Below are 7,836 nucleotides of genomic sequence, written 5' to 3'. Positions count from 1 at the left end.
GGGGGGGGGGGGGGGGGACCTGTTCCTCAAAGCCCATTTGGGACCGTTCCCTTTCCTCAAGAAACCAGTCCGGCCAAGTGACACGAGGCAAGTCGACCCCAGCTCAGTAGGGGCCCCCCCGCGAAGCAATTCATCAAAATTAAAATATTTCACAGATCATTTCTTCCGAAAAGTTTTCATGCTGTCAATAATCTGCAATTATTTTCCTCTCGGAGTGGCAGTTCCTGCTGCCGCCATCATCATCATCATTAATAACAATAATAATAATAATGAACCAAGCCAGGCCCGGAATGTCGGGGGACCCTCGGGGCGCGCCCCCACCCCCAGCTGGCGAGCGCCGGCCGGGAGAGCCCGCCCTGGGACCGAGGCGCGCGGGTCCTGCGCCGTCGCCCAAGGGGACCGAGAGAACAGACCCCACCCCGCGGCCGGGCCTCGTGCGCCGGGACCGCGCCGGGGGAGCGGCCGCCCCCCGCACTCACCATCGCCCCTCGCCGGGCTCCGGGCCGACGCCAAGTTCAAACCTCGCCGCGGCTCGGAGGCGGCGGCGCAGGGCATCGCCCGCGGTTCCGGCCGCGCTCAACAATGGGCGGCCCGGCCGCGCCCCGCGCCCCGCGCCCCGGTCCGGGTCCGGGTCCCGGCTCCTGCGGCTGCGGCGCGGCGGGTGCGGGGCGCGCGGCTCCGGGGTCGGGATCCCGGCGCGGGGGACCGGGGGGTGCGGGGGCGCGCGACGACCACGCCTCCCGGCCGCGGGGCCGCTCCGGAGGGGCCGCGGCGCGCTCGGCGCTCGCCCCCAGGTAATCCCGCAGGCGGCCTCGGGGATTGGCCCGGGCGCTCGGGGCCGGATCTGCATGTCAATGGCAGAGGCGGTCCCCGAGGTCGGCGAGCGGACTCCGGCGGGGGAGAGCCCGGCTCCCCTCGCCCCGCCGTGGCCCTCGCGGGACCGAGGGGACCGCACGCCGCCGCCCGCGCCGCCCCCTCCGCGGCGCTCGGAGCCGAGCCCGGCCCCCCCCCCCCGCGCCCCATTCCGAGACGGAGCGGACCCGGGAGCCCCGCGCCGACTGCGGAAGCCCGCGCTCGCTCTCGGGGCCCGCGCGGTCGGCAACGGCTCCAACGACGCACGAACGGAGCAAGGTAAAAAGTTCACAGCTCGGAGGGGGAACAGAAAAGCTCACGTTACATGGAAAATAACCATCCTTTCCCTCCGTGCGTCGTCGGGTCGGTACCAGCCCGCCGGGGAGACGCCGGCTGCGGCCGATCGGCGCGCCCCGCGGCCGCCTCCCTTCCCGGCCCTGTTTTGTCTCGGGAGCATCACCCCGGGGAGAGGCACGTGACTGCGCGGCGGCCGGGCTGTCCCTCCCGCGGCCGGCCCCAGCCTCGCCAACGCCGGGTCCTAGACAAGGTGCACGTACGCGCTTGTTCTGCACTAGTGATCTCGCTGCCCAGTTAATAATGCTCTTCGGGAAGGTATGCGCCTGTGGGTTCATCTTCTTTAAAGCCCTCGAGGCCTCCTTCAATGGAGGAAGGATTTTTCCCTTAGACTACCTTACCTTCCTTAATTGCGCTCCCATGTCATCGCCGGAGATGGAGATAACAGAAGCGTCTGAGATCGGTTTTCTTTCTTCTCACTCAAGCGGAATCCCTGTTGTTAAAATTTCAGGTTCTGTATTTAAGGCAGTAAGTGCACGTACAGACTCAGAGAAGAGAATGCCTCATTAGGTAGGAACTAGAAGCCCGAGTTCCGGGAGAGCTGAAACCTCTCTTCTTGACGCGGCTGCAGTCTTTGTTACAACCTGGCCAACTGCAGAAGCCGTAGCCCCCACGGCAGGGTCACAGCAAACCTCTCCTGAAACCTTTATGCACAGGCTTCCTTCCCCTTCAGGCTGGATGCAGTCTTCCATATGGTACTACAAACTTGCCCAAACACCTGTACACCTGCCCCATAATCAACACACACACACACACACACACACACACACACACACACTGCTGCAGGTTGGAAGCTGGGAGGCTCAGGTTTCCTGCTCCTCCTCCTGTTTAATGTCCCATGGGAATCTAGTTTTGGGTGAAAGTGATGTTCACAACCTCAGCTTTGAATAAGTGGTGAGCCCTTCAGTACAGACAGCACGTCACGTCTGCCACCATGTTGAGGACTTGAGAAGTATCAGCTGGAAGACACAGCCGCGAGTTCTGCAGGCAGAACAGAGGAGACCTATTCTGCTGCTGCTTTTTCTAGTTTCCTGAGGGCTCCGGTTCGGGTGAAACCTCATGAGGGTGGAAGAGATCCTTCTATTCCTGCATAAAATATCGCTTTAAATTGGTGATGAAAAACATACTTTAGGTCCAAATCTTACCTCCCACACCGCCTATATTATATCAGAGAAATCCATCACTATGATGGAAATCCCTAGGCTTCCCTTATACTGCACCTTCTGGAGCAATGCTTTGACTTGCATCCGTAACATAGAGGCATTGTCAGATATTTGTAGATGAAGAGAAAAGAACCTGTCTCATGGGATCAAAGCTGAGCTTGGAAATGAAGAAACCCCTATTCAGAATGCCGCTAACGTACCTGCACAACGAGGGGAAAGTTCCCTCACCTCACCCCTCAGTTCTGCTGCAGAAGGGTCTTCCTCCAGAGAGCAGAACTGATAAATGACCTTGGAATGGCTCCATGTATCAAGAGGAGAGATGGCTCGACTCCAAGACCATTAAAGATGGTCTCTGTAAAGTTATGCTGCCTTTCAGTTCCTATTAAAACTGTACTCCGGGGGACCGCGCGTGCCTCAGTGGGTTAAGCATCTGACTCTTGAAATCAGCTTAGGTCTTAGTCTCGGGGTGGTGAGTCAAGTTCCTTATGTGGAGCTTACTTTAAAAAAAAAAAAAAAGAAAGAAAGACTGTATCCAGAAATGGTGCTTTCACAGTAGTATCCAAAGCATTTTTTAAAAGATTAAGACAAATACATTGATCAAGAAAGAAAGCTTTAAAAAAATACCAAGATCTTTTTTATTTTAAGAGAGAGAGAACTCGCAAGCTGGAGGAGAAGCAGACAGAGGGAGAAGGAGAAGCAGGGAACTCAGCAGGGAGCCCCGTGCAGGGCTCGATCCCAGGACACTGGAATCATGACCTGAGCTGAAGGCAGAGGCTTAGAGACACAGCAGAGTGTCATATAGAAGGTCCACCAAGGTGGTGATGGCAGAGTGGTCGTAAGTCAGAAACAGGGGTGGTGACAGGATGCCCGGCCGCGGTGGCACATCTGGGCACTTGGTGCTTCATCTCCTCCCGTTTCTCTTAAATACATTTCAACTTCTAAGCCCAAACTTCAGTTTGAGATAAACAGGCTAAGCTAAAAATATTTAAAATCACATCAGATTGACTATGCTAATTCCAGGCGGATTGATTCATACTGTACACACATTCAGAGGCTTGGTTCTTCCCTACAACTGTCAGGTCTTGTTAGTAAGGAGAAACCTGTGACAACGAATATCTTTTTCAAACAAAAAGCTTCACAAATTTAGGTGATTTTCATATATCTCAAAATCTGTGTTTCTTGAGATTACAGATTCAGCCATTATTCTTTGAGTTATTTAATTTCAATTAGTCTAATACATTTAATTAATCATAGCCTTAAAGAAATTACATATAGAAATCATATATGCAATGGGGTTCTGAATTTTTTTTCACAAAATTTAGCTTCTTTCCTGTTTTAAAGTAGTATAGCTTTGAAATATATTTTGTACTTTAAACTAGTAAGTTAAAGCTCACATAGGGGCACCTGGGTGGCTCAGTGAGTTCAGCATTTGACTCATGATCTCAGCTCAGGTCTTGATCTCAAGGTCATGAGCTGACGCCCCATGCTGGACTCCATGCTAGGCAGGCAGCTGACTTAGTAAAAAAAATTAAATTTCACTTAGAAATAGTCAATCATTACTTCTTACTAATTTTGCCAACATTGATTGTTTCCATAACTCCAAATAAATGAAGTATTAATGTGAAAACTATATTTGAATCACAAAAATCTTTGCTAAATGACAATATCAGTCTCTTCTTGCCACTGCCATGCAATAAATCCCCTGGTTCATCTATACTCTTCTTTTGACTGTGACACCTTCAAAAAACAAAGTCAATATCTGTTGAATATTGAAAGTAAGTTCTAGGGACTATTTAATAGTCAATGCAAAAGACTCACCAAGAGGAACAAATATACGTGAGACGTGGGTTCTTGTAAGCAAACCGGAAGACTCGTAACTACAGGGAACAAACTGAGGGTTGCTGGAGGGGAGGTGGGTGGGGGATGGGCATGAAGGGGGGTACTGGTTGTGATGGGCACTGGGTGTTGTATGTAAGTGAGGAATCACTAAATTCTACTCTTGAAGCCAGTGTTACATAGATGTTAACTAGATAGAATACAAATAAAAATTTGAAACAAAACAAAAATAAAATGGACTGTGGAAAACCTGGGGGTGGGCGTCGAGAAATACGGGTTCTTGCTTCAGAGAGAAAATATCAGGAGAATGTTTGGGGTGCTTCCTTCTCAAATAGGTAGTCAGGCTTAATGCGGACATAATTTCTAATGTAATAATCACTTTAGTAAATATTTTAATTTTTTTGAACTGCTCACAGTGTCAAAAACAAGTAAACCACCATCCTAGTGAACAAGATGTGAAAATGGATATTTACAATAAGAAAGTTCATTTAAGACGACGCCAACCGTCAGAAGTAATTCAGTTTCATGAGGTGGCGATCGTAACGTGGAGGGGAAAATCCTGTAGGATCGTTCAGCTTCTCTGTTCCTTGTCTTCTCAGCCAGTCTTCCCCCATCACAGTCCTTTCTTGTAAAGGACCCAGGGAGCCCCCAGGGGTCCCAGCTAACAGGTCCCCCACTCCCTCTCCTTATTTAAGGCATCCTCTCTTGCGGGCACCTGACTCTTTTTTTTTTTTTTTTTAAAGATTTTATTTATTTATTTGACAGAGAGAGACATCACAAGTAGGCAGAGAGGCAGACAAAGAGAGAGAGAGGGAAGCAGGCTCCCCACTGAGCAGAGAGCCTGACGTGGGGCTCAATCCCAGGACCCTGAGATCATGACCTGAGCGGAAGGCAGAGGCTTTACTCACTGAGCCCCCCAGGCGCCCCCCGGCAGCTGACTCTTACTGACAAAGTCACTGCTGTGTTTTCTGTTCTTTGGGGCCCTAGGACCAGGGTCTCAAGTAAAGGTCTTTAGGGAACCTGTCACCTGGAAAGCTACTTGGTGTCTTGCAGAGGCCAGAACCCAAGGAAAAGAGAGGGCGGGACTAGGTCGGTCAAAGTGCACACACTGTGTGGGCCGCTACAATTGCACGGCGGTAGGGGGCAGATCATGGGATCTCGCATCCCAGGGGGTCAGATCTGGGATCTTGCATCAAAGCTGCCCAGGTCTAAATGGAAGCCAGAAGAAGAACAGAGCAACAAAACTAAGAGATGAGCCTCGAAGGGATCGCTTCGTGGACATGGAGGAGACAGGGGACATCTCCAGTGCTGTAGGGGGTCAACGATGAAAGGAAGAGTGACTCATGCCAGCAGCCTCGGGTCACCAAGGAGACAAGGACGGACAGCATTCTCTTGGGAAAGTTTTGGTGGAAAGATTAGAATTGCATCCTGGAAATCAGAAGCAACCAAATCAGAAGCAAATCAAAATCAGAAGCAAGCGCTCGTATTGGAAATGGTTAGATGAATTCCGAAGCAGATTGTGCCACAATGACAAGGAGAAAGACCTAGAGGTAGTACCCAGAGATCTCCATAGGATTAAGCCACATGATATACAACATTTAGTACATTTTATACAAGTCTAGGGAAACCTCTGAAAGTAAATACTAAACTATTCCTGGGCAGTAGAACTGCAAGAAGAGAAATCCTGGGGGCTAGCCATAAATTTACGTTTTGCTTTTATTTATTTATTTATTTTTAAAGAATTTATTTATTTATTTATTTGTCAGAGAGAGAGAGAGAGAGAGTGCGCAGAAGCAGGCAGAGTGGCAGGCAGAGGGAGAGGGAGAAGCAGGCTCTCCGCCGAGCAAGGAGCCCGATGCGGGGCTCGATCCCAGGACCCTAGGATCATGACCTAAGCGAATACAGTGGCTTAACCCACTGAGCCACTCAGGTGTCCCTACCTTTTGCTTTTAAATACCTCTGTAGGATGGGGGCATTTTTGAAAACAATAATCATAAGTTAGTCTTTGAATTAAATGCTTACCATAAAGATTTCAATAATCACCAAAGCACCCTGAGTTCTGAAATGTTTCAACCAAGTCTGCTAACGTTGATAAATGGGGTATTTTATTTCTTCCCACGCTTGCCTCTCACTTTCCCAGGCTGAGGCTTCGTCAGACCGCAAGGCACAACCCAAGGAATCGAGTCTGTCCCCAAAGCTTAGCTGGAGCTGCCACAGCTTCAGGGTGAAAACTCCGTTTCCTCAGAGTCTGGGTATTGCGAGGCTAATAGGGAAGGAGGGAGGAGAAGGTGGAAAATGAAGAGTAGGGAGAGGAACGAGAGAAAGGGACGGGGAAGGGGGGAGAGGACGAGAGGTGACCGCTCCAGGGCGGAAGACAAGGCTGAGCGCGGGACGGAGACCCGAAAGGAACATCTGGGTCCCGTAACGTGACCATGTGCTCAGACACATGCGTTAAGGAAAACACGAGGAAGAGCCGACAGCAGACTTGACCCCAAAGAGGCGGCATGGGAACATGTTGGCTTTCTCACGTTACTTTTATTGTGTTACAGTATTTGTTACAATAGCAAATAATAACCTTTTTTTTTAAAAAGTAAACTCGACCCTCAACATGGAGCTCCAAGTTAGCAACCCCAAGACCAAAAGTGGCGTGCGCTCCGCGGACAGAGCCAGCAGGCGCCCCAGTAACATCAACTAATAAAAAGTGTCAAAACAAGGCACACTGTAGACAAACGATCATGAACAAGGAGAGAAACGATTCGGCAAACCTGCCTTTATGGCCACTTGGGCACGTCACAGCCTAAAGCCTTCACCCTTCCCCTAGACACATCGTCTAAGAAATACAGTATTTGTTATCGGGAAGGACTTGTGTAATGTTGGGGTAATAAGCGTTTTCAGACAAAAATGTCATAGAAAGGGAGGGTGAAATTCTAGAAGTTAAGGGAGTTATACACCACCAGCAGCTTGGATGACAATGTCTTGAAGGTAAAGAAACGTCAGCCGGGCCCCCCAGTGGGGGACGACAGCCGTCACTAGTTCTGGGCACATCACGCACGGGTACCTGTGACCCTCTCGTGTTGCTGCTGTGTCACCGATGACTCTACACCCCTTTCTTTTCTGGACACGAGGAAATAATTTCTATGTCTTCAGTAATCTGAGAGTGTCACGTAAGGAGAATGCTGTTCTGGACATGATTTGGACATACCAGATATTTTGCTTGGATTTTGATTGGCAGAAGATCATTCCGGAAGTTTCAGAAGAGCCTCAGAGAAGACCTTCCCATTGACCTTTTCTCTGCCCCTTTCTTCCCTTCCTTTCTCTCTCCTTGGCCCATTTCAATTCAAATACCGCCTGCTGAGGACCTGCCAAGTGTCAGGCTTTGAGGATCTCAAGCTGGATGAGGTCCTAGCCTTGATGTCCCAGTGCTCAGCAGAAACTGGGACACCTGAAGAAATTATCTCAGCACCACGTGGTAAGAACAGCAGAGTGTGGTGATCAAGAGTGTGGACTGAGGGGCGCCTGGGGGGCTCAGTGAGTTAAAGCCTCTGCCTTCGGCTCAGGTCATGATCTCAGGGTCCTGGGATCGAGCCCTGCATCGGGCTCTCTGCTCAGCAGGGAGCCTGCTTCCCCCCCC

General features: G+C 50.5%; 1 protein-coding gene across 5 annotated transcripts in view; it reads right to left on the bottom strand.

Annotated features, from left to right (window-relative positions):
- SHROOM3 (shroom family member 3) overlaps positions 1 to 7,836 on the bottom strand; it is a 186,453-nt gene that overhangs the window by 70,037 nt on the left and 108,580 nt on the right. The window contains exon 1 of one of the 5 annotated variants that reach the window (XM_059385431.1): positions 1,178 to 1,276. The exons of 3 other annotated variants lie outside the window; for them this stretch is intronic. The gene's annotated coding sequence lies outside the window, so the exon portion shown is untranslated. Of the gene's footprint in view, positions 1 to 479; positions 587 to 1,177; positions 1,277 to 7,836 lie in introns of those variants that run through there. One more of the 5 variants, XM_059385424.1, reaches the window with a different exon arrangement.

Source organism: Mustela nigripes, chromosome 1, assembly GCF_022355385.1.
Source record: "Mustela nigripes isolate SB6536 chromosome 1, MUSNIG.SB6536, whole genome shotgun sequence".
In the NCBI taxonomy this organism is placed as follows: domain Eukaryota; kingdom Metazoa; phylum Chordata; class Mammalia; order Carnivora; family Mustelidae; genus Mustela; species Mustela nigripes.
Note: the sequence above shows the minus strand (reverse complement) of the source record. Positions and strands in the feature narration are given on the sequence as shown.